At 31.7% G+C, this 26332-nt stretch overlaps 1 long non-coding RNA gene across 1 annotated transcript; it reads right to left on the bottom strand.

Annotated features, from left to right (window-relative positions):
* Positions 1 to 2039: 2039 nt before the first annotated feature.
* On the bottom strand, positions 2040 to 12884 carry LOC127725531 (uncharacterized). Its single transcript, XR_007993024.1, has 3 exons — positions 12789 to 12884; positions 7419 to 7854; positions 2040 to 2245 (listed from the first exon to the last, which is right to left on the bottom strand). It is a non-coding gene; the product is annotated as an uncharacterized LOC127725531 (long non-coding RNA).
* Positions 12885 to 26332: the final 13448 nt, after the last annotated feature.

Here is a 26332-nt window from a genome sequence, read left to right as displayed (position 1 = left end):
CTCGATTTGATGCAACATTTCCATATACATCATCCGCCATTTAGAAAAATCCCGAAATATTCACTTTTTTAAATCGATTTTTGACCGAAATTGCCCAGAAATTAAACTATTTTAAATAGTATTTTTCGCCAGATATATGTTTGAATATACTTAATCGAGTTGCAAAGTTTTATTTTTATTAACGGAATTTCTTTATTTGTTATACAAGTAGACATGGGTATCGGTAATTTAGCATTGAGTCAACGGAGAAATAACGAGAAAAAGTACATGTTTTTACGATTCTCCAGTGACAGAATTTAATCAAAAATTAAACTGTTAGGACCAACATTGTTTGATAGAAATATGTTTGAATATCAAGGATTGATTTGCAAAAGTTAGAAAACGGGTCAGGTTCATGAGAAAACTCAACTTTATTGAAGCACCTATAACTGACTCTATTTTAAAAGAGTAAAATCCATTTTATTCCTTTTTATAATCTTTTTCAATGTTTACCATAAATGAGTGCAGATTTCATAAAGAAACACACAATTTTTACAATATTCCATGTTTTTATTCATATAATTAATAAAACATACATTTAATTTTCGGGAAATTTCCCAAAATATATAAAAGTTTTAAAATATTTGTGGTAAAGATGTATGTGACAACTTTTTATTCGGGAAATGTCCCGAAATCATTTTCAACAGTATTTTTTATAACATATATGTTGGCAAAGCGTTTTGACAAACAGATCTGAAACACATTTCGGGAAAAATCCCGACAAAAATAAACTAAGTGCAAAATGTATAACACAGATGTTTTCAAATATTTCGGGATAAAACCCAAAGTATATGCTAGAACTCATGACTAATAATTTCTTTTCACATTTCGGGAAAAATCCCGAAAATATAAATCTATTATCAGGCACACACTTGTTGCATAGATTTTTTTACCCATTTCGGGAAAAATCCCGAAATAAAATCTACAAGGAAAAATTATGCTACAGATTTCTTAAACATATTGGGAAAAAACCCGAAAAAAAAAAATCTATAAGATTTTACAACACAGAATTTTGATACATTCAGAAAGTTTTTATGTAAATTTGTTTCCAACATTTGTTGAAATATTATGATTCATAAAAAATATGTGTCTAACTGAAAAAAATATGAATTTTGTTTATAAGCATACTTTTTTAAAGTATTTTCTAAGAAATATAAAGGTTGCTCTCTACTGCATCTCTTTTGTCATGCTTCAGTGATTCCCTATATATAATCAACAAAATTTGTCCCACAATGGGGGAAGGGGGGGGGGGGGGGGGGGCAGGCCCCTTCTAAATCCACCTCTGATAAGTGGTCGATTTTAAACTGGCCTAAGCATAAACTTTAACATGTAAACTATGCAAAAGATTGTAAGTTATTAGACCATGATTGAGGGTTCAGGGTAAAAAAATCCCCAAGCACATGCGTTGTCCTAAAGCTTATTCAACTGCAAATAAAATATCCCTGACATACTATTTGTGGTTCTCCTTAAACTGAACTTATCACAAACCTTACAGTGTAAACTAAGGAAATTTTCAAAGTCAATATACCATTAGGTTACTGATAGGCCGGTGAGGAGGGCAGCGATCTATGGGATTGAGATGTGTGTCCATAACACATTATACCCTGCTCCCACAATCACATTTCCATCAGTAACTTATTTGTAATTATTTTAAAAAAATGACTTCATAATGAACACTTGTAAGTACAAAGTTTCAAGTTTATTTGACCATAACATCATAGTAAACTAATGTACACCAAAGACTTAATTACCAACTGTACTGTTTGTACATCTTGAAAACAAAATGATTGATAAAAACTGGTTTCAACTCATTACTTCAAATGCCAATGAAATTTTAAAATAGGATGTAAAAAAAACTAAAACTCAAAAATATTTAATAATATAGCCTCATTTCATTTTCCTAATTTGCACAATTTTTTTTTTGTCACAGAAAAAATTGAAGAAACTATCTTTAATTATATTTTTCTAAATTTCTTCGATGTTCTCCACAGCAAAAAAAACAAAAAAAAATACTGTTCTAAAATAAAATACATGTACTATATAATATTACAAATACATAACTACAAATCAGAGTAGACATGTGAATAAATCTTCATAACATGTGCAATGTTTGTTATATATATATATTCAGATGGATTTATTACATGTTATATAAATTGATCTGTTTCTTTACTGATGACTAGTTCTTTCTTCCTTTCAATCCTGCCTATAAGAGCAAAGTAAAATAACATTTAATAAAAGACAACAAAAACATTCTATTCCACTGTACATGCTAAATGTAAATATTAATAGTGAAATCAACAATTTTGATCATGTTGATAGGTTGAGACTTTCACACTTGACATTTATAACAAAACTTCATTTCCCCCTCTGAACATTTTGATTGCCTTGTGTGACGTTTCACACAATCAACATGATCATAATGTACATAACTTTTCCAACATTTTTTTACAATAAAGATAGTATAGCCATTAATAGTTTTCAAAATTATTTCAGTGTAGAGTTGAGTAATCTTTTCCCTTTCTCCAATTGAATGTTACTGGCAACCTGCATTCTTCTATGTAACTTTTTTCATTTTACAAATACTGATCAAAATTTAAAAGGGGAGCAATATTGAGTTTTCAGAAACTACTGCAAGTCCATGTGCCTATCCAAAGTCGAGACTTTTTCTGTCACCTAAAGTTGTATCTTAAAGCTTTTATTTTTAGGGAATTTGATGTTGGATAGTAGATGTTTGTTTTTTTTGGGGCTTTTCAATTGACAATTGAGATGTTTATTAAATTCTACAATCACTTGTTAATCATTTCAAGACAGTTGACCTATAACAAGAGGCTCTCAAGAGCCTGAATCACTCACCTGTAATTTTTTGCTTAAATCTTTCATCAATGATTATTTTTGCTTTTCACTATATATTAATGAATGGCTTAAAACTTCCATTGAACATGTTGAAATGTTCTTTGTATCTGTCATATTTTCTTCAAAATCAAAGAAATACAAAATTTATACTAGATACTCTGAAACTCATTCAGCCCAAGTTTGGCTGAGATTGATTCAGCAGTTTCAAAGGAGAAGATTTTTTAAAGTAAGCAAACTAAATGAACAAGTTGTGAAAAATTGATTTTAAAGGGCAATAACTCCTTAAGGGGACAATTGACAATTTTGGTCATACGAAATTATTTGTAGATCTTACTTTGCTGAACATTTTTGCTGTTTACAGTTTATCTTTATCATTAATAATATTCAAATTCAAAATAACCAAAATCTGCAAAATTTCTTTAAAATTACCAATTAAGTGGCAGCAATCCAACAATGGGTTGTTAGATTCATCTGAAAATTTCAGGGCTGACAGAGCTTGGTCTAATAAACATTTTTACCACAGATTAGCTCTAAATGCTTTGGTTTTAGAGATATAAGCCAAAAACTGCATTTTACCCCTACATTCTATTTTTAGCCATGGCGGCCATGTTTTTTTGCGAGACAAAAAATAAAACACAAACTTTATTCTAGATACCCTTAAAATCATTCAGCTTAAGTTTGGTTGGAATTGGTTCAGTAGTTTCAGAGGAGAAGAGTTAGAAAACATAATAAATAAATTGTGTAAAATTGTCCTTAAAGGGCAATAACTCCTTACGGAGTCAATTGACAATTTTGATCATATGAACTTATTTGTAGATCGTACCTTGCTGAACATTTTTGCTGTTCACAGTTTATCTTTATCATTAATAATATTCAAGATAATAACCAAAAACTGCAAAATTTCCTGAAATTACCAATTTAGTGGCAGCAACCCAACAATGGGTTATCAGATTCAACTGAAAATTTCGGGGCTGATAGAACTTCCCCTAATGAACACTTTAACCCATGTCAAACTTGCTCTAAATGCTTTGGTTTTTGAGATATAAGCCAAAAACTGCATTTTACCACTATGTTCTATTTTTAGCCATGTCGGCCATGTTATTTGACGAAACAGTAAATAAAACATAAACTTTATTCTAGATACCCTAAGCATCATTCAGCTAAAGTTTGGTTGGAATTGGTTCTGTGGTTTCAGAGGAGAAGATGTTTGAAATAGTTTACACCAGACGTACGACGACAGACAACAACGATGACGGACGCCAAGTGATGGCAAAAGCTCATCACCGATCCGTTCCTTTGGAACGGTGAGCTAAAAATATGATGAAACCTTTTCAACTGATTTTTATAGTTTGTTCTTATGTTTTGCTGTAACACCACTGTCCTAGGTTAGGGTAGGGTTGAGCACTCAAAAACTTGTTTAACCTGCCACATTCTTTATGTGCCTGTCCCAAGTCAGGAGCCAGTATTTCCATGGAAGTCGTTGGTTTATGTATGTTATATATTTGATTTTCGCTACTTGTTTTGTTATATATTAGGCCGTTAGTTTTCTCGGGGCCTTTTATAGCCGACTATACAGTATGGGTTTTTCTCATTGTAGTAGGCTGTACAGTTACCTATCACTGCTTACATCCACTTTACTCAAACTTTGGTGGATAGTTGTCTCATTGGCAATCATGCACCATTTCCTTATTTTTTATAAGTATAGGTCAAAACTGCATCTATGCTGTTTATTTATTTTTTGTGTTGTTGAGTTGCATTTCATCTGTAATAAACAGGTATAAATTCTTGTAACAATATGTTTAAATTATGTGAAAATCATGGATTATTTATTCCTTTCAAAATTCTGTGAATAAATAAATGGGGAATGTGCCCATAGGACACAGATGATGCCCCCGCTTGCATATAACATTTTAAAGGGTCATAAATCAAGAATGGTAAAAGTGACACACAGTACCTAAATGAGTACTTGATCTGAGTTTTGTGGTAATAAGCATTGTGTATAAGTTTTTGAACATTTGATTAAGCAAACTTAAGTTTATAGTGAACTAAAATGAATAAACAGCTGCACCATGAGTGCATGATACGCCCATTGCTTTTTCAAAGAATAAAGTTCAATAACTTCTTAATGTCATATCAGAAATTCATGAAAAACTAAAGGGAGGTTATCTTAATAGATACAAACCAGTCAGCAAAGTTTCATGATAACTGCTCAAAGCATAGTCCGATAACTGGAAAATCCCCCCTTTTTATGAATAAAATCACATAACTCCAAACTTAAATCTAAAATTGATAAAAATCAAAAGGGAGCTTGAGTCAAAAGATATAAACAATTCACTAAAGTTTCATCAAAACTGCTGAAAGCATTTTGAGTCATTGTCCGAAAACTGGAAATTCCCCCTTTTTTTAATGAATAAAACTCCATAACTCGGAAACGTAAAATCTTGAATTTATAAAAATTGAAAGGGAGATCATGTCAATAGATATAAACAATTCACCAAAGTTTCTTGCAAATTGGTGAAAGTTTTTTTGAGTTATTGTCCCAAAACTGGAAATTCCCCCTTTTTTAATGAAAAAAAACCCAAAACTTGGAAACTTCAAATCTAAAATTTATAAAAAAGGAAAGGGAGCTCACATCAATAGATATAACTAATTCACCAAAGTTTCATGTAAATTGGTTCAAGCGTTTTTGATTTGTCAGACATGTTGACGAAGGACAGACAGACGGATGGACGGACTGACGGACAACGGTATACCATAATACGTCCCGTAAACTGGCGTATAAAAATTTGGCAATTTTTCTAATTGTAAAGGAGCATAACTCTAGAACAGTAAAAGTGAGGCCACCAACATTCAAACTTGATCTGTGTTTTGTGGTAATAAGCATTGTGTATAAGTTTCATAATATTTGGTTCAGGCAAACTAAAGTTAGAGAACGGACACAAAAAAAAATCAGCAACTTTTCCATTTGTAAAGAGGCATAACTCTAAGTCTAGAATGGTAAAAATGACGCTACCAAAATTCAAACTTGATTTGTGGTTTGTGGTAATAAGCATAATTAAGGTATAAGTTTCATAACATTTGGTTGAGGCAAACTAAAGTTAGAGAACAGAAACCAATTAATGGGACGTACGGACTTACACTGGTAAATTATTAAGTCAGGGATTTCGTTACCATAAATTACTTAAAACTTTTACTAAATTCTTTCATAGATACAAAGATTTGATTAGTAAATTTGGTTGTACCTGTAGAAAACTTATAAAAAACGGTATTTCACATCCTAAACTTTACAGTAATATTGTACTAAAAGCACGGAAATCACTGTGTGATCCATGTATTAAACTCATCGAACCTTTAAACAAACTTATTAGTAAAGGTTATCTTACAAATGTTGTAATTAGATCTTAGAATATAGTTTACAATAGCACAATAACGATTTTGTCATCAGCAAATTAAAACAGAACTAAATTTGTATTTTTTTTAAGTGGGATGTATAAATACACATCCACGTTAATTTTTTCTATATAGAGGTTAACATAACTATATATCCTACAGCCTGTTGATACTTTTATTTTTGGCATTGCACAAGTCATGTCTTCTTTGACTGTCCATGATATTAAAATACTAAATCCCTGGGATGTGTTTTAGTTGATTTTAGTCTCTGATGCATGATTTTTTTGTTATTAATTGATTAATTTTGGCTTTTAACTAGCTTTCAGTATACGTAACTGCGAGTACTCTCAAATCGTACTTTCATGTTGACCTGTTGATTCAATCTTAATGTTTTTTGTTATTCAATGTTTCTCTATTTTTGATAAATACCACGCAGCTGCTTTGATAAGTGTTTAGTATGACTTTAAATTTTTACTTCTTTTTCTCATACTATGAACAACAAAATTATTTATTTTGTAAAAAATATTTCTGTTTTCCATTTATACTGTGTCTTTCTATTATGTGATGTTACACTATTGTTTCAGGTAAGGGTGAAGGTTGGTACCTATTAAAACGTTTAAACCTGCTGCATTTGTTTGCACCTGTCCTAAGTCAGGAACCTGATGATCAGTAGTTGTGGTTTGTTGATGTGTTTCATAAGTGTTTCTCGTTTCTCATTTTTTATATAGATTAGACTGTTGGTTTTCCCGTTTGAATGGTTTTACACTAGTCATTTTTGGGGCCTTTTATAGCTAACTGTTCGGTGTGAGCCAAGGCTCCGTGCTGAAGACTGTACTTTGACCTATAATGGTTTTTCTTTTACAAATTGTGATGGAGAGTTGTCTCATTGGCACTCGTACCACATCTTCTTATATCAGTTTGAAATTTCAAAAATTTTGAAGAAAAAAATATAAACTCCCCCAAATATTTTGAACAACCCCCCCCCCCCCTTTTGGAGTTATTACCCCCAATATCAAATTACGTACAGATGTACAAGGGTAAAACTTAATGCCCCCTCCGCTAAGACGGGGCATAACAAAATGCATATATATATAAAGCAGCAGGACTCTTATTAAGACTGAATATGACTGTACCTTATTCTGCATTCTTTCATCTTTAACCATTTATACTAATTCTTCTGGTATCTCCTGATTGTTGTCATGAATTTAGGTTCTTCATTTCTTTTACGTCCAGGCAATTTTTGTAAGAAAGCACCATATTTCAAGCTAAGTGTACCCATGGTTTGTCCTGGGTGTATTTGATAAAAATGATAAATGTTGACTGCATCTTTTGGTGTCTCTCTTGTAAAACAATAATGCAAAGTCTCTGTGTGTTGTTTAAAATTACTAATCATAGTAATTAACCAGTAACATATATTGTATTATAATTTCACTTTTGAAACATCTTGAATAATCCTGAACAGTGACTGCACAGTTTCAGCATCCTTTGTTCTTAATTTTTCTGATATTAGCTGAAAGCAGGATCAATATCTTCATGTGTGTGGCCAACAAGTACGAACGACCAGAGAACCTGAAAAAAAAATATCTGTTGAGTTCTTGACTAGTATCATTTATTTATCCATTAAAGAGGTAGAGTTTTGTTAGAATTTTGAAAGGTGGAAGCAGTATAATTACTTTTAATGCACTAAAATATGTAATAAATGAAGCAAGAATGTGTCAATGAAACACAGATGTCCCTGCATGTAAATAAATCTCATTTATCAATTTTTTTTATTAATAAAGTAACATAATATGAGAATGGTGAAGGTGACGACACCCAAACTTGTAAGCATTGTGTATAAGTTTCATAACACTTGGTTGAGGCAAAGAAAAGTTAGAGTGCAGTTTGGGTTTTGAACTAGTTTTCAATTACTTCAAGTTCCCTGATATTGATTCATGTTTTTTTTATTACAGTACAATACATACTAATCTGATGGTTTATGAACAAAGTAAAATCACAAAAATACTGAACTCCGAGAGCAACAATGAGAGCACAATACAAAGACAACAACATGTTTATCAAAATATCATTTTCATTTTGTTACTTCTAATATTCTAAAACCACAGAAGAAAAATAAATTTACATATCTTGCCCTGTTAATGAGTTTTGATGAAAATTAGTTTTAAAATTATTCATCAAATACACAGGATAAGAACCTGTGGGTAGTGCTCTGTGGTTAAATAATTGACTCATTTTCATAGGTTTATGACCACTGACCAGCTATAATAATAATGGCTATAGAAAAAGAGGTGTATAACAAGTGTTTAGAAATGAAGAAGATAATGAACTTCAAAGAAAAATACATTTTTATATTAGAGCTGCCATGAGAAAAAAAACATTTGATAAATTGTATAGCAATAAGGAAATTAAAATATTAATGTAAAAGCATAAATCAAATATAAATAAGTACAACATTTAATATTGTTGATGTTAATAACATTTCTATAATATAACAGATTTTCTTGAGAATTTCTAAAATATATGAATTTATGAGGGCTAGGATCCCGCTAACATAACCCTGCCACAGTCTGTATGTATGTGCCTGTCCCAAGTCAGGAACCAGTAATTCAGTGGTTGTTGTTTGTTGTTCGTTCATTTTTTGTACATTATTTAGGCCTTTGTTTTCTCGTTTGAATTGATTTACATTTGTGATTTCGGGGCCTTTTATATCTGACTATCCGGTATGGGCTTTGCTCATTGTTGAAGGCTGTTCTGTGACCTATAGCTGTTAATTTCTGTGTCATTTGGTCTCTTGTGAAGAGTTGACTCATTGGCAATCATACCACATCCTCCTTTTTATATGTACACCTTACAATCATTCTATACATCAAATATAGTTGACCTACTGCTCTGAGTATTTTAAAAACAGACCAAAACACAAAAACTGAACAATTGACCAATTAACCATGAAGGAGAGGTCAAAGTCAGATGATACCTACCAGACAGTCATGCAAGCCTTACAACCATTCCATACACCAAATATAGTTAAGGTACTGCTTATAGTATTTGAAAAACTGACAGAGACACAAAACCTTAACATTGAATACTGAACCATGAAAAAGAGGTCAAGGATGAAACCTGCCAAACTGACATGCACCCCTTACAATCATTTCATACACCACTTATAATATCTGAAAAAGAGTGCACACGCTGAAATGTCTTGCCTTCTGTATTAACCATTGATTTTATGTTGATAGTCCTATAAACATAAAGCTTTACTACAAGTTTCATATGAACTTATCATGATCTAAGAAAATGAGGCCAAGATCAGATTAACCAATAATAAGAAATACATGTACACCTTACAATCATTTAATTCACCAAATATAGTTGACCTATTGCTATAGTTTCTAAGAAACAGACTTAACCAAGAAAACTAAGCATTGACCAATGAACCATGAAAATGAGGCCTAGGTCAGATGATACATGCAAGACAGGTACAATCCTTCCATACAACAAATATAGTTGACCTACTAAGTATTTCTTATAGTTTAAGAAAAACAGACCAAAACACAAAAACTTAACACTGAGCAATTTCTGTGAAAAATTGAAAAACCATAAAAAATGAGGTCAAAGTAAAATAAAACCTGTGAGACTGACATGTAGATCATAAAAAATTTCCATACATCAAATATAGTTGACCTATTGCATATAGTATTGGAAAAAAGACCGAACACAAAAACTTAACTTTGACCACGAACCATAAAAATGAGGTCAAAGTCAGATGACACCTGCGAAACAGACATATACACCTTTCAATCCTTCCATACAACAAATATAGTTGACTTATTGCTTACAGTTTACGAAAAAAACAGACCAAAACACAAAAACTTAACACTGAGCAATGAACTGTGAAAATGAGGTCAAGGTCAAATAAAACCTGCTAGACTATCCATGTGTCTGGCTTTCTTCAACAGAAGTGGCAGGCTCGACAAACTAGAGGCTCTAAAGAGCCTGTGTCGCTCACCTTGGTCTATGTGCATATTAAACAAAGGACACAGATGGATTCATGACAAAATTGTGTTTTGGTGATGGTGATGTGTTTGTAGATCTTACTTTACTGAACATTCTTGCTCCTTACTATTATCTCTATCTATAATGAACTTGGTCCTGTAGTTACAGTGGAAAATATTTTGTAAAAATTTACAAAAATTTACAAAATTTATGAAAATTGTAAAAAATTGACTATAAAGGGCAATAACTCCTTAAGGGGTCAATTGACAATTTTGGTCATTTGACTTATTTGTAGATCTAACTTTGCTGTACATTATTGCTGTTTACAGTTTATCTCTATCTATAATAATATTCAAGATAATAACCAAAAACGGCAAAATTTCCTTAAAATTACCAATTCAGGGGCAGCAACCCAACAACGTGTTGTCTGATTGGTCTGAAAATTTAAGGGCAGATAGATCTTGACCTAATGAACAATTTTATCCTCATCAGATTTGCTCTAAATGCTTTGGTTTCAAAGATATGAGCCAAAGACTGCATTTTACCCTATGTACTATTTTTTAGCCATGTCGGCCATCTTGGTTCGCGCGCGGGGTCATCGGACACATTTTTTAAACTAGATACCCTAATGATGATTGTGGACAAGTTTGGTTAAATTTGTTGTAGTAGTTTGAGAGGAGAAGATTTTTGTAAAAGATTACAAAAATTTACGAAAAATGGTTAAAAATTGACTATAAAGGGCAATAACTCCTTAAGGGGTCAACTGACCATTTTGGTCAAGTTGACTTATTTGTAGATCTTACTTTGCTGTACATTATTGCTGTTTACAGTTTATCTCTATCTATAATAATATTCAAGATAATAACCAAAAACGGCAAAATTTCCTTAAAATTACCAATTCAGGGGCAGCAACCCAACAACGTGTTGTCTGATTGGTCTGAAAATTTAAGGGCAGATAGATCTTGACCTAATGAACAATTTTATCCTCATCAGATTTGCTCTAAATGCTTTGGTTTCAAAGATATGAGCCAAAGACTGCATTTTACCCTATGTACTATTTTTTAGCCATGTCGGCCATCTTGGTTCGCGCGCGGGGTCATCGGACACATTTTTTAAACTAGATACCCTAATGATGATTGTGGACAAGTTTGGTTAAATTTGTTGTAGTAGTTTGAGAGGAGAAGATTTTTGTAAAAGATTACAAAAATTTACGAAAAATGGTTAAAAATTGACTATAAAGGGCAATAACTCCTTAAGGGGTCAACTGACCATTTTGGTCAAGTTGACTTATTTGTAGATCTTACTTTGCTGTACATTATTGCTGTTTACAGTTTATCTCTATCTATAATAATATTCAAGATAATAACCAAAAACGGCAAAATTTCCTTAAAATTACCAATTCAGGGGCAGCAACCCAACAACGGGTTGTCCGATTCATCTGAAAATTTCAGGGCAGATAGATCTTGACCTGATAAACAATTTTACCCCATGTCAGATTTGCTCTAAATGCTTTGGTTTCAGAGATATAAGCCAAAATCTACATTTTACCCCTATGTTCTATTTTTAGCCATGGTGGCCATCTTGGTTGGTTGGCCAGGTCACCGGACACATTTTTGAAACTAGATACCCCAATGATGATTGTGGCCAAGTTTGGTCAAATTTGGCCCAGTAGTTTCAGAGGAGAAGATTTTTGTAAAAGTTAACGACGACAGACGACGATGACGGACGACGGACGCCAAGTGATGAGAAAAGCTCACTTGGCCCTTTGGGCCAGGTGAGCTAAAAAAGGACTAAATCACGCAACTCTAACCTTGATATACTGATCCATATAATGAGGTCAAGTTCAGGTGAATTGTTTCTGACAGACCAGGGCTTCCAAAATTTTCTGATGACAGCCGGACATTTTTCAAGGAAATATTTTCAAGTCCGGAATAAATGACCGTTTGGAAGCCATGGTGCACAGTATTTCCTCTCACCCCATATGGAATTTACTGACCCCATATATTCTGTATTAGGTCACTAGTACACTATGTAACTAATAGTATTATCAGAGAACAATTTAGAATATGGACAACATAAAACTTTTTTTATCTTTTCATTGGAATGAATAGTGGAATATATATATCATAAATATCATAATGGAGAGTATATATGGAAGGGGTTTACAGAATAGAGAATAATTGACAAAAAAGTGCAGAATAAAGGGCAAACAATTAAAGAATAGAGAAACAACTGCAAAAATAATACAGAATATTGAATAATGGGGCACACAAATATAGTGAATAGAGATAATATAAATGGGTAAAATAAATATTGAATAGAGAGAAAAATGGTCTAATATTTAAAGAATAAATACATAAAGGACCCCCTCAGTCATCCAAACCCTCATTTAGCAGAACAGTAAAAAAGATAAAAATCTACTTTCAAGGAGTGTATTATATGTGGACTTTTTCAAACAGTTTCATACATTCCCCATATCTTTAACTATTATTATGTTACCAAATACTTACATCTGTCCATTATTATGTTGTCTTTTAGGTCACATTGCATTTCAAGCTGCGATGTACAATACTTGCACAGTTGTACACCTAGAAAAAAAAATTTCTGCAAAAATAAGATAGAGTCTTGTGAAACTTAGGCAAACTGTCATACTAGTATAGATACAGAATCGTGTGACTTTCTAACAGAAAATTTACATCACATCAATGAGAAATTGCAAAAAGGAAATAAAATTATTCATTTGTCAATTTCTTTGTTGATGATACATGAGGGCATTAGCCGCCTTATTTTTACATGTTCACAAATCAGTATCCAGGAGAGCAGTAAACATAGAGGCTCTGCACCCTCCCCCTGAAATTTTGCACCCTGGTGCTCTTTAGGGAACCAGGTGCTTTTTTCAAGTAAGGACAGAGTTTAAATATTATCTATCATGATGCCTTAATCATCAACCATTAATCAGATGTCCTCACATCTAAGGGAGCTACCATTTGAAATTTATGGGGGGGGGGGGGGGCTAGAATGAAATTTAAAAAATAAAGCAGGACAGGAGTTTTGGGTAAAATAAAAAGAAAAAGGCAGGAAGACAACTTATGTAAAAAAAAGTCAGGATAAATTAATAAAAACTAGAGGCTCTAAAGAGCCTGTGTCGCTTACCTTGGTCTATGTGCATATTAAACAAAGGACACAGATGGATTCATGACAAAATTGTGTTTGGTGATGGTGATGTGTTTGTAGATCTTACTTTACTGAACATTCTTGACCTTACAATTATCTCTATCTATAATGAACTTGGCCCAGTAGTTTCAGTGGAAATTATTTTGTAAAAATTTACAAAATTTATGAAAATTGTTAAAAATTTATTATAAAAGGCAATAACTCCTTAAGGGGTCAATTGACCATTTTGGTCGTGTTGACTTATTTGTAGGTCTTACTTTGCTGTGCATTATTGCTGTTTACAGTTTATCTCTATCTATAATAATATTCAAGATAATAACCAAAAGCTGAAAAAATGTCTAAAAATTACCAATTCAGGGGCAGCAACCCAACAAAGGTTGCCTGAATGGTCTGAAAATTTAAGGGCAGATAGATCTTGACCTAATGAACAATTTTGTTTTTGAAAGATTTGCTAGAAATGCTTTGGGTTTAGATATATGAGCCAAAAACTGCGTTTTACCCTATGTACTATTATTAGCCATGTCGGCCATCTTGGTTCGCTGGCGGGGTCATCAGACACAATTTTTAAACTAGATACCCTAATGATGATTGTGGCCAAGTTTGGTTAAATTTGGCCCAGTAGTTAAAAATCAGAGAAGATTTTTGTAAAAGTTCACGGACGACGGACGCGGGACGGAAGACGACAGACGCCAAGTGATGAGAAAAGCTCACTTGGCCCTTTGGGCCAGGTGAGCTAATAAAAAGGCAGGACAGAGATTACAACTAAAAAGAATGCGGGACAAAATTTTTCATCCTAGCCCACCCATAAAAATCAAATGGTTAGCTCCATAATAAAAGATGATTTAATTGATCATTGAAATGTGTGTCAGAATGATAACTTCTCAATGTTCATTTCTTTAGGAATATTTATTACCCTAAAGTAATGTTTTTATTGTCTTTAAGTGACTGACACAGTCCTGAGGATAAAATTTTCATATCTCTTCATTTATATCTACAAATTCTTATGATGTTTCACATCCTGGGGGATTAAAACCCATAAAATTGAAATTTTTCACACATAATTGACTAATAGTAGTAATTGGGAATGTAAACATGTAATAATGTTTTTCCCAGTAGGCAGTTTAACCAAACTTCAGATAGACAAGATGTAATAAATATATTATACTATAAACACAGCATGCACAGGACATGTGATCCTACCATAATGATGAACTGAGTATATACTGTCCCTTTGACAAATAATGCGAAGTTAAAATTTTGTTATTTAGATTCTGTGAATTTTAAAAATTTTAAACATTCTTAGTTTGTTGGAAATAAATATAAGTTATAAAATTATACTTAATCATCTGCAGAATTTTTTTATTAATGAAAAAAAAGAATTAGCATAAATGATTAATCTATAAACATGATTAAGATTATAGTCGGATCCGGGTAATTTCATACAGGCAGGTAAATACAATACATATTACATTTCGCTTGTTTATCAAACAGGGAACCATATGACTTTCATTTAGGACCAAAAGTGTACGGAATTACCCCAACCGACTCTAATGTAAGATCAACCTCCTTGGTAAGATATGTACATGCATTCATACCCTAAGGTCACAAGGCTTTTGACCTTAAATGAATGGTGTCTAGAAATTTCTCCAGGTTACTTTTAAGCATATAGAACAGTTTTGAACATTTAAAAGGTCCCAAGTACATGTGAATATTAATGAGACATAACAATGTATTAAAAAAATTTCAAAGAACAGATATATATGATACAGAATAAAAGTGACAAGCCATTTTTACATTTTCACTTGGGGTTTGTGTTGATAGTAAAAAATGTATTGTAATTGACTAATAATGGATTGTTGAGACTTGTTATCAGGTTATCATGGTTATATGTCTATACATTGTAGAAAATTGTAAACATGGTAAATATGGAAAAAAAAGATTTTTTTTTTACAGCGGGGCCCAATAAGGAGGGTCCATGCCCCAAATACCTGTGATGTAGATGAATAGAAAATAGGGATTTTGTGCAAGTAAAGCCTAGATTTTAGTAAAAAAAAAAGACTTTTAATTAGTTTTATCTATTACAGATTTTCATTATAAAATTTAACTTACTTACAAGTATTATGTCCATGCCAGCATTTATGGTTTACAAAAAGTCCTACACATCATTTAAAAATACAATCCAGTCAAGCACACCCTAAAAGGTGTACTTGAATAGGTCCATATTTAGTAGTCTTGATTCAATGAATTTATTAATAATCTTTATTTCTGAATTTTAAATTTGTTTTATTAAACTGTATGAGGGAAATAATTGCTCTATCTATCAAGCATTGACTTTACTGTGGTCAAGCAGATGACAAAAAAAATATTCTAAATCCAGATTTCCCCATAAATTTACCTTAGGTTTTCCCAACTGAAGTGGTTCATCTGGAAAAGGTGCACCCATGGAATTTACAGAATAGGTAACAGGTAACAGGTCTGTGGAATCGGAACAAACATTCTGACCTTTAATCTGTTAAAGTTCGATCAACAAGAGTCAAGAAAGAGTGGCAGTGTCGATAGAAAAAGCGTCTGTTATCCAAATAAATCAGGGAACCAGTTCAGATCAGTTCAAGAAAGACAAACTTTTTGTGACCTTGAAGATGCAGGTCATGCAGAGCTTTGCTGAATGAAAACACGTCAATACGACAGGAGCCCGGGACAGGAGCATGTTGTTGAAATGATTTCAATATATATATGGTAAACATTTAGTTAAAACAAGTGTGAGAGCAATGTACGTTTAAAGAGGGACTGGATTTTTTGTTGGGGGGGGGGGGGGGGGGGGGGGGGAAGGGTTCAAAGGTATAGATAAGGGACCACCATTTGATTTTTATGGGGGCTAGGATGAAAAATTTTGTCCTTCATTTTATTAGTTGTAATGTCTGTCCTGCCTTTGTATTTTTCACTATATTCGGTCCTGCCTTTTTAAGTTTTTTGTATTAAAATTGAGAATGGAAATGGGGAATGACCGAATGTGTCAAAGAGAGAACAACCGGACCAAAGAGCAGAATACAGCCAAAGGCCACCAATGGGTCTTCAACATAGCGAGAAAACTCCGCACCCGGAGGCGTGCTTCATCTGGCCCTTTAACAAAAATGTGTACTTCAAAAGTTCATTAGTTTATCCTGACTTTTTTTTCCATAAATAGTCATCCTGCCTTTTTTTGGGACCAAAGTGTCTTATCACGCCTTTTTATTACTCAAACCCCTGTCCTGCCTTTTTTATCAAATTTCATTCTGATATATTTTTTTTTTTATTATAGTCTAGTTGCATAATGTTTATTATTTGAACAGAGTATGTTACAGTTTGTTGAAAAATTTGCCGAATATTTGTAATTGCTGCAACCAAAAACAAAAATGAAATTTAAATTATTTTCCTTTAATTTGCATAGTGGAATACTGGAATACGTTGTACTTTTCTTATTGATATTTGTTAACAATTTTATTAATTCTGGTTAGTCAATTTGATAACAATATGAATTTATATCTTTTTCAAGTTTTAAAATTTGTACATCATTGTTTTTACTCATTCCAAGCTGACTATATTGCTAGTTTATCAAAATAAAATGTTGTTTTTATTATTAATCCATTACAAGAATCAGTAAGAATTATTATTTTGAACAATTAATGCTCTAAAACAAATCTTAAGCCAACAACTTTTAAATATTTCCATGTGTTTTCATAAATTTCCAGAATTTATACCATATAAATATCTGAATAAGTTTTTTAAAGTTTAATACCCATAAAACAATATGTTTTAATAGAAGTAGGGAGAACGGACCCTAGGCGAACAGACTCTATGGGCGAACGAACTCAGTGCTAACACACCCAGGGCAAACATGTAATCAGGGCGAACAGATTTTGTTAATGCGATTTATATTCTTAATTAAATGAACAGGCTATACATCAAAGAATATAATGTAATAAAACCTCAATCTTTATCCAAATCTTCATATTGTATATATATATATATATGTAATTTTCTTTCCTGTTTCAATCAAACATAATTATATATCTACTTTTTTGTGTAGTCAAAGAACAAATATAAATTTCTTCTCTTTATTAAGTGGGTACAATCTCTTTTTCCTTTATTTTGTGTTTGCTTATATTGACATTTTGATTCAATAATGTCAAAAACAATATAATACAAGCAATATTCCAGAAAACAGTTGGGCACTCAAGGGAGATATTTAATTCTATTCATATGATCATGTATATTATTATATAGACATGTATAATATATATTTTTGTCTGAAGTCATTATTTGGGTCAAAACAAAACAAAATTATTCTGAACCTGTGTGAAGTTCAGTAAATAATGATTTAGTACATGTATACCAGTAAATATATATATGTAAATGTTAAAAAAGACAATGGATAAATGTTATGTAGATCTATGTGTATTCATGTCCATCTGTGTCAACATAGCCTCCATAAAAACACTTGGTATTACACTTCAGCTGTGATCTCCTATAATGTTACTGTTCCACAACATTTTAGGGTCAGAGAAATTTAATGCTTGATTGGGAGCAATTATTTGTGGTCACTAAAACTAAGGAAATTTATTGCTTTTAATTGATTGACCATGTGCAGCTGGTAAGAACATAATCAGCTGATGTACTATATAATAACATGAGTCAGTGCCAAAATTTCTCCTTTTCCTTTTATTCTTTAGATTTGTTTACTAATTATTTACTACGCATGGGGAAAAAGTTTAAGCTACTTTTTTCTGCCTTTGTTATTTATTTGGTCAGACAATCAACTTGCTTAGTACTTGTACTTTTTAATTTATTTAAAACTGATATCCTTCAATCCAAAGGAAAGACATAAAATACATTAATTTTAAGACATCTACATATACAGGGAATTGAAAGTAATAGAGAAACTATTTTAATAATATGGCATGATACTAAAATCATAGAGCTCTAATGTAAGGTATTATTAGCTCACCTGGCCAAGTGAGCTTTTATCGTCACTTGGGGTCTTTCGTCGTCTGTTAACTTTTACAAAAATCTTCTCCTCTGAAACTACTGGGCCAAAGTAAACCAAACTTGGCCACATTCATCATTGGGGAATATAGATTTCAGACAAATCAGACAACCCATTATATGGTTGTTGCCCTGAATTGGTAATTTTAAGAAAATTTTGCAGTTTTTATACGACCGCAAAAAAATCGTATATTAGTATGGCGTTGGCGTCGTCGTTGTCGTTCGAAGACACAATGGTTTTCGCACAATAACTTTAGTTTAAGTGAATGGATCTCTATGAAATTTTACCATAAGGTCCAATACCACAAAAGGAAGGTTGGGATTGATTTTGGGGGTTATGGTACCAACAGTTAAAGAATTAGGGTCCAAAAAGGGACCAAAAATAAGCATTTTTGTAACTTCCAGACAATAACTTGTGTGTTAGTGTATGGATCTCTCTGACATTGTACCACAAGGTTCCATATCACAAAGGGAATGCTGGGATTGATTTTGGGGGTAATTGTCTCAAAATTTTAGGAATTAGGGGCCAAAAAAAGGGGCAAAAAAACAAGCATTTTTCTTGTTTCATGACAATAACTTGTATGTAAGTGTATGCATCTTTCTGAAATTGTACTACAAGGTTCCATATCACAAAGGGAAAGCTGGAATTAAGTTTGGGGGTAATTGCTCAAAATGCTTAGGAATAAGGGGCCAAAAATAAGCATTTTTCTAGTTTCCAGACAATAACTTGTGTTCAAGTGTATGGATCTCTCTGAAATTGTACTGCAAGGTACCATACCACAAAGGAAAGGCTGGGATTGATTTTGGAGGTAATTGCCTCAAAATTTTAGGAATTAGGGACTAAAAAGGGGCAAAAAACAAGCATTTTTCTAGTTTCAGGACAATAACTTGTGTGTAAGTGTATGGATCTTTATGAAATTGTACTACAAGGTTCCATATCACAAAGGGAAAGCTGGGTTTGAGTTTGGGAGTAATTGCCCTAAACGTTTAGGAATAAGGGACCAAAAATATGCATTTTTCTAGTTTCCAGACAATAACTTGTGTTCAAGTGTATGGATCTCTCTGAAATTGTACTGCAAGGTACATTGTACCATACCTCAAACGGAAGGCTGGGATTGATTTTGGGGGTAATTGCCTCAAAATTTTAACATTAGGGGCCAAAAAGGGGCAAAAAACAAGCATTTTTCTAGTTTCAGGACAATAACTTGTGTGTTAGTGTATGAATCTTTATGAAATTGTACTACAAGGTTCCATATCACAAAGGGAAAGCTGGGTTTGAGTTTGGGGGTAATTGCCCTAAATGTTTATGAATTTGGGGCCAAAAAGGGCCAAAAAACAAGCATTTTTACAGTTTCCAGACAATAACTTGTGTTCAAGTGTATGGATCGCTCTGAACTTGTACTGCAAGGTTCCATACCACAAAGGGAAGGCTGGGATTGAGTTTGGGGTAGATGAATCATAAGGGGGTTCAAAAAATTTGGGGAGGGATTATTTTTTCCTTTTTTTCCTTTTTTTTTCTTTAAAATTTTCCATTATAAGTTGGTTATTTTTTATTTATATATAAAAGCAAATAATAATGATATGGTTTGATTTCATCAAAAATTGAAATATTGGGGTTCTTTGATATGCTGAATCTAACTGTGTATTTAGATTCTTAATTTTTGGTCCCGTTTTCAAATTGGTCTACATTAAGGTCCAAAGGGTCCAAAATTAAACTTAGTTTGATTTTAACAAAAATTGAATTCTTGGGATTCTTTGATATGCTGAATCTAACCGTGTATGTATTTAGATTTTGGATATTGGACCATAATAGGTAAATTAAAAAATTTTAAATTCTTAGACCACATTCATTGTGTGTCAGAAACCTATGCTGTGTCAAATATTTAATCACAATCCAAATTCAGAGCTGTATCAAGCTTGAATGTTGTGTCCATACATGCCCTAACTGTTCAGGGTTCGACGTCTGCGGTCGTATCAAGCTGCCCCAGCGGAGCATTTTATTGGTTATTGTCTTGGATATTATTATGGATAGAGATACATTGTAAACAGCAATAATGTTCAGCAAAGTAATCTACAATTAAGACAACATGACAAAAATGGTCAATTGACCCCTTCAGGAGTTATTGCCCTTTATAGTCAATTTTTTAAGAATTTTTCGTAAATTTTTGAAATCTTTTACATGTTTTACAAAAATCTTCTCTGAAATTTAACTACTGGGCAAAATAGAATCAAATTTTTTCACTTTTTTCGAATTTTGCCTATTATCTTGAAAACTATAATAGATAGAGAGAAACTTTAAAATGCAAAAATGATCAGAAGGACAAGTTTTACAAATAAGTCTTATGGCTGAAATCATCAGTTGACTCCTAATTAGTGATGTAGCTCTGTGATGCCAATTTGTACAATCTTTCTTTAGCGTTTTGTCTTACATCTTAAAACTTATAATAGATAGACACATGATGATGATAGAAAGAAACTTAAATATATACAAAAATGATCAGCAAGACAAGATCTACAGTTAAGACAAAAGGCGGAAATTGTCCGACGACTCCTTATGGGAGTTATTGCCCTTTAATTACAATATTTACCATTTTTTTTGCTCTATATGATAAAAAATAATAATAGATAGATAGAAACTTAAATAATCAAAAATGATAAGCATAACGAACTACTAATAAGTCAAATTATGCTAATATAATTAGTAGACTGTTACTCTTTATAGGAGTTTTTTTACTCTTTTGTGTTTGGAGCAAAAGCTAAATAAGATCATGAAGATAGAGAGAAACTAAACAGACTTCAATGATCAGCAATATAAGATACAAAAAAAACCCAGAGATTTTTGTCATTAATTCTATTCTTGTCTACAATGTTGGAGAGTGTCCTTTATTGAAAATATTGCGTATATAGACCAAGGTGAACGACACAGGCTCGCGAGAGTCCTAGTCATTTAAAGATGAAGCAAATATCCTAAAGCTCATTTATTGCCTGAAATGATGTTTGGCAATAGGTTGAATAATCATTGCAGATTTCAGGAAATAAGCCTAATGCCTGAAAATTGCCGTCAATAACCTAATGCCTAGGCGTTAACTTATTGCCTAGGATTTAAGCTTAATACCTTATTTTACTTATATATATAATTAGTGCCGCTAACATATACAATTTAAAAAAAAAATAGAAATTAGTAAAGAACTATTAAAAAAACATACATAAGATCATTTATTTTCATCTAGTTAAGGTACACACATATATATATATGTGTGACAAAATATTCATATAAGTGTTTCACTTCAAACTGTCCTGAACCAGTTATTTCAAGACAGAATTTCATATACATGTATACAGTCATTATATGCATTAATTAGGGAATGATATGTGTAAATTTCATAACCACTGTTGTTGAATTTTTAAAGAAATATTTGAAAGAGAATCATTGACATAATCTTTTTATATTATATTACTGTATCTAAACTTCAAAGTGAAATTAATTAACTTGCCATTTTCTTCTTTGAACTGTTTTCCTCCACTGCATGGTTCTTCACAAAAACACCACAAAAACAATAGTAATAAAAATAGTAATAAAAATAAGAAACTGAGAGTAGTGTATTCATGATGAATTTCAACATTTTATATTCCTCTACACATTTTATGATGTCCAAGTAATCAGGTCATGACATCAATATGAATCCATAGTAACCAATGAGATAAAAGAGAAATTCATTTTATGTCTTCCTAGATCTTTGGATAAAAACAGGCCATATTTACTTGTGTGTATTTTGCTTAAACATAAAAACACAAGTAAATGTTATACATATATATACTCACCACATTGATGCAATGGACATAATAAAGTATAATTGGAGTAGGCCTAGTAGTGTAAATAAAAGTGAAACCATTAGAATTAAGGATTAGAATACACAGTATTAGGTGTTCACAATGACATACAGGGAGAGAATTTGAAGTTTATTGTAAGTATTTCATACTTAATGCAAATAATTGTTATCTTTTCTGTTTTGTGTATGGTCTCCTAAAAGTTTTATTTTATATCCATACCAGAGGAGTACTTAGGGGGTGGGGCTAGAGGGCCCGGCGCCCCCCTTTTTGAAAAACATTGGGTTAATTATTGAGGGAATCACTGAAGCATGATTTGAGCGGGCCCCCCTTTTAGGCAGTCAGTGGGCCCCTTTTGAAAATTCTGGATCTGCCACTGCATACCACAGACATACAGAAATTCAACATGTTTTATATTTTTAAAAAATTCTAATAGATTAATTAAAAACTTTTTAGATTGATATATATGCATTAGTGTTAATAATCTGTCACCTAAGGATATTTGCCTATGTTTTATGTCCCACCTTTGGGCATTATGCTTTTCGGTCTATGCGTCCGTTCCTCCATCCATCAATGATGATATCTGTCCAGCTTCAGGTTTAAGTTTTTGGTCAAGGTAGATTTTGATGAAGTTGGAAGTCCAATTGAAACTAGCTTAGTACATGATGTTCCCTATATGATATATGATCTTTCTTATTTTAATGCCAAATTACAGTTTTTACCCCAATTTCATGGTCCACACATTTAAAATGATAGTGCCAGTGGGGCATATGTGTACTATGGACACATTCTTGTTGTTGATTTAAATGTGAATTAAGTATTAAGTATTTATTTCTGAATTTCATGAGTTGATAATTGCCTACAATTTAAAATTTAAGAATTTTGCATACATGTGTACCAAAAATATTTATGACATGGATGAGGGTTTAGATGTGGTTTACAAAAAAGAGAATAACGGGCAAAATGTGCAGAATAAAGGTATAAAAAATAAATAGGGAAAAGTAGGCAAACAAAATAAATATTAGAGAATAATAGGTGCTGATATATAAAGAATAGAGATAAATGGACTAAATTAACAAAAGATTAAAGAAAAACAATCTAATATATGAAGAATAAAGATATACAGAACCCCTATCTAGACCTTAATAAATCAAGCCATTAACACATAAATGACAAATACCCTGATTTTTTTTTTTTAGGTCAGACAGGAATTTCATAAGTTACTCTTGAACATGTTGAATAAAAAATGTGTATAAGGCCAAATAATGTACAAAGTTAAAAATTTTGATAATCAAGAGATTTTCAGTGAAAGACAGAATTCATAGATAAAATACAAAACTTAGAACCTCAAATTGAAAATTATAATTGAAACTGGTTAATGGTATAATAGAGCAAAAAACTTTGTAATTTGAACAGTACATTATGTGATCACTGTTTTAGAGATGAATTTCATTTCATATATTTTATAGCATTAATATCATTATAGAAAGAGGACAAAAATATATATATATATATATATGTCAATCAACTTTTAGAATCCACTTACATTATACTTTATAGTACGGCCCGAAGAATGCCCTCAGATTTGAGGGAATCTCAAATTTCACAACTGATTAGCTTCACAGTTTGAAGTCCTTGTAATTTATATATCACTCTTCCCAATAAACTGACCACAGATGTTACACATAGGTTATCTGATAAGAAAGTCAACATTTTGGCATTTTCTGTCTTTACTTGAAATATAAATATAAATATTCTGCATAAGATTTTGACAATGTAGTCAGTGTTTTTTTTTATATTAATTATGTTCAGATACAAAATTATTAATTTTCCATTTTTAAAAATTTAGAATAGATCCATAATCTGTTGTCATTTTGAAGATTAATTTTCATTAGAAATGAATATTCTTTGTAATTTTCACATTTATTTTGATAAAATGTCATTTAATGATAAAAGGAAATTTCCTAAATATTTAAAAGAAATTCTTAATAGAATATTCATGAAACAAAGACAATTTGGAAAAATAACCCTCCTTTTTATACGCCCGTTTATGAGAGTATTATGGTATACCGTTGTCCATCCGTCCGTCTGTCTGTCCCTCTGTCGTCAACATGTTGAATATGAACTCAAAATCGCTTTAACCAATTTGCATGAAACTTTGGTAAATTGTTTATATCTATTGACGTGAGCTTCATTTTGTCTTTTTTATAAATTTTAGATTTTACATTTCCGAGTTATGGGGTTTTATTCATAAAAAAAAGTGATTTTCCTATTTTCGGACAGCAACTCAAAAATGCTTTCACCAATTTGTAAGAAACTTTACTAAAATGTTAATATCTATTGACATGAGCTCACTTTCGTTTTTTATAAATTTCAGATTTTACGTTTCCGAGTTATGGGGTTTTATTCATTAAAAAAAGGGGATTTTCAAGTTTTCGGACAATAACTCAAAAATGCTTTTAGCAGTTCTCATGAAGCTTTGGTGAATTGGTTATATCTATAGACGTATTACTAAGCTCCCTTTCAATTTTTAATTGATTTTACATTTTACATTTCCCAGTTATGGGATTTTATTAAAAAAAAAAAGGGGGTAATTTTCCAGTTTTCGGATAATATCTTTAAAGTGCTTTGAGCAGTTTTCATTAAACTTTAATGACTGGTTTATATCTATTAGGATTACCTCCTTTTACTTTTTCATAAATTTCTGATATTTCATTTAGAAGTTTATATTAAACTTTATTCTTTGAAAACGCGACAGGCGTATCATGCACTCATATTATTTTTGTGTTTAATTTTCATTTCATATTTCAACTTATGATCTCTTATTCTAAGCATTTGATCTCACTCTTTTCAATGCGATATAACAAAAAAGTGTTTTATATACATATTGCCCCTATATTCAGTGGAAAATAAGGGGGATGGTCCACTCCTCATTTGCATATGAATAGAAGTAGGTAATATTTGAACCTTATATACTGAAAAAATGCTGAATATATATACAGTTTATATATGGATTGGTCCTGGACCCAATTAATTTTAATATAGTTATTCGAGTATCCCTATAAGTGAAATCAAATTCGAACCATTCTAAATATAACAAGAAAGGAAACATATAGGCTAGGGATACCTGATGAGGATAGTTCCAATTCTACTTGACCGAAATACAGACCCGATTTGGATTTCTATTCTAAAAATACACACACAATAATTATACTACAAGCATGCAAGTCGGAAATTCTAAAAAAAAAATTAAGGTAAATACTGAAAAATGTATTCCATAACAATAAATATTGATCCTACACCGAAAATGCCAGCTCTAAATATATGCACATAAAAAAATGGAATTAAATACAAAGGGTTATAATAAGATACATTAGATTGGTCCTGGACCCCATTGATTTTATTATAATTACATTGACACGTTTTATTAAAACATATATAATTTGCTAAATGAGCAAATCTAAAATTTTTATCATAGCATTTCCAAAGTAGCTGCAGAAATCCTATTTTCATCAATATTCAAAGAAACATTAAATTTATATATTTTTTAATTGAATTGTTTATGAAAACATTGCAAAAATGAGAAGAAAAAAATAAAAGCACCTTGTCTAAGAGAATATTTTGTAGATAAGAATATATAATGTATTTAGTGTAGGTGATATTGAAATTAAATAATCTTGACCAGCTAACCATCTGTGTTTATTTGATAACATCAGTGGACACCAACTGTGAGAGAAGCACTTAACCTAATCATTTAATTGCTTGTATAAACAATCAATTACATGGTTTCAATGCTGAATATCAGGAAAAATCCGGGCTGTTCTATAAAGTAATTAACAGAGCGCTTATTTTCCATATAAATATAATAGCCAACTTATGATTTTTTTCTGTTTGTCAAAAGTTTTATTTACTATTTAGCTCACCTGACCTTAAGAGTCTATGTGAGCTTTAGCCAACCCTTTTTGTTAATTGTCAAATCATTCATTGTCAGTTGTACACTTTTTCAAAGATCTTCTCCTCTGAAACTACT

This window comes from Mytilus californianus, unplaced genomic scaffold, assembly GCF_021869535.1.
Source record: "Mytilus californianus isolate M0D057914Y unplaced genomic scaffold, xbMytCali1.0.p SCAF_15, whole genome shotgun sequence".
Lineage (NCBI taxonomy): Eukaryota > Metazoa > Mollusca > Bivalvia > Mytilida > Mytilidae > Mytilus > Mytilus californianus.
The sequence above is the reverse complement of the archived record's forward strand: the minus strand, read 5'-3'. Positions and strand labels throughout refer to the sequence as shown.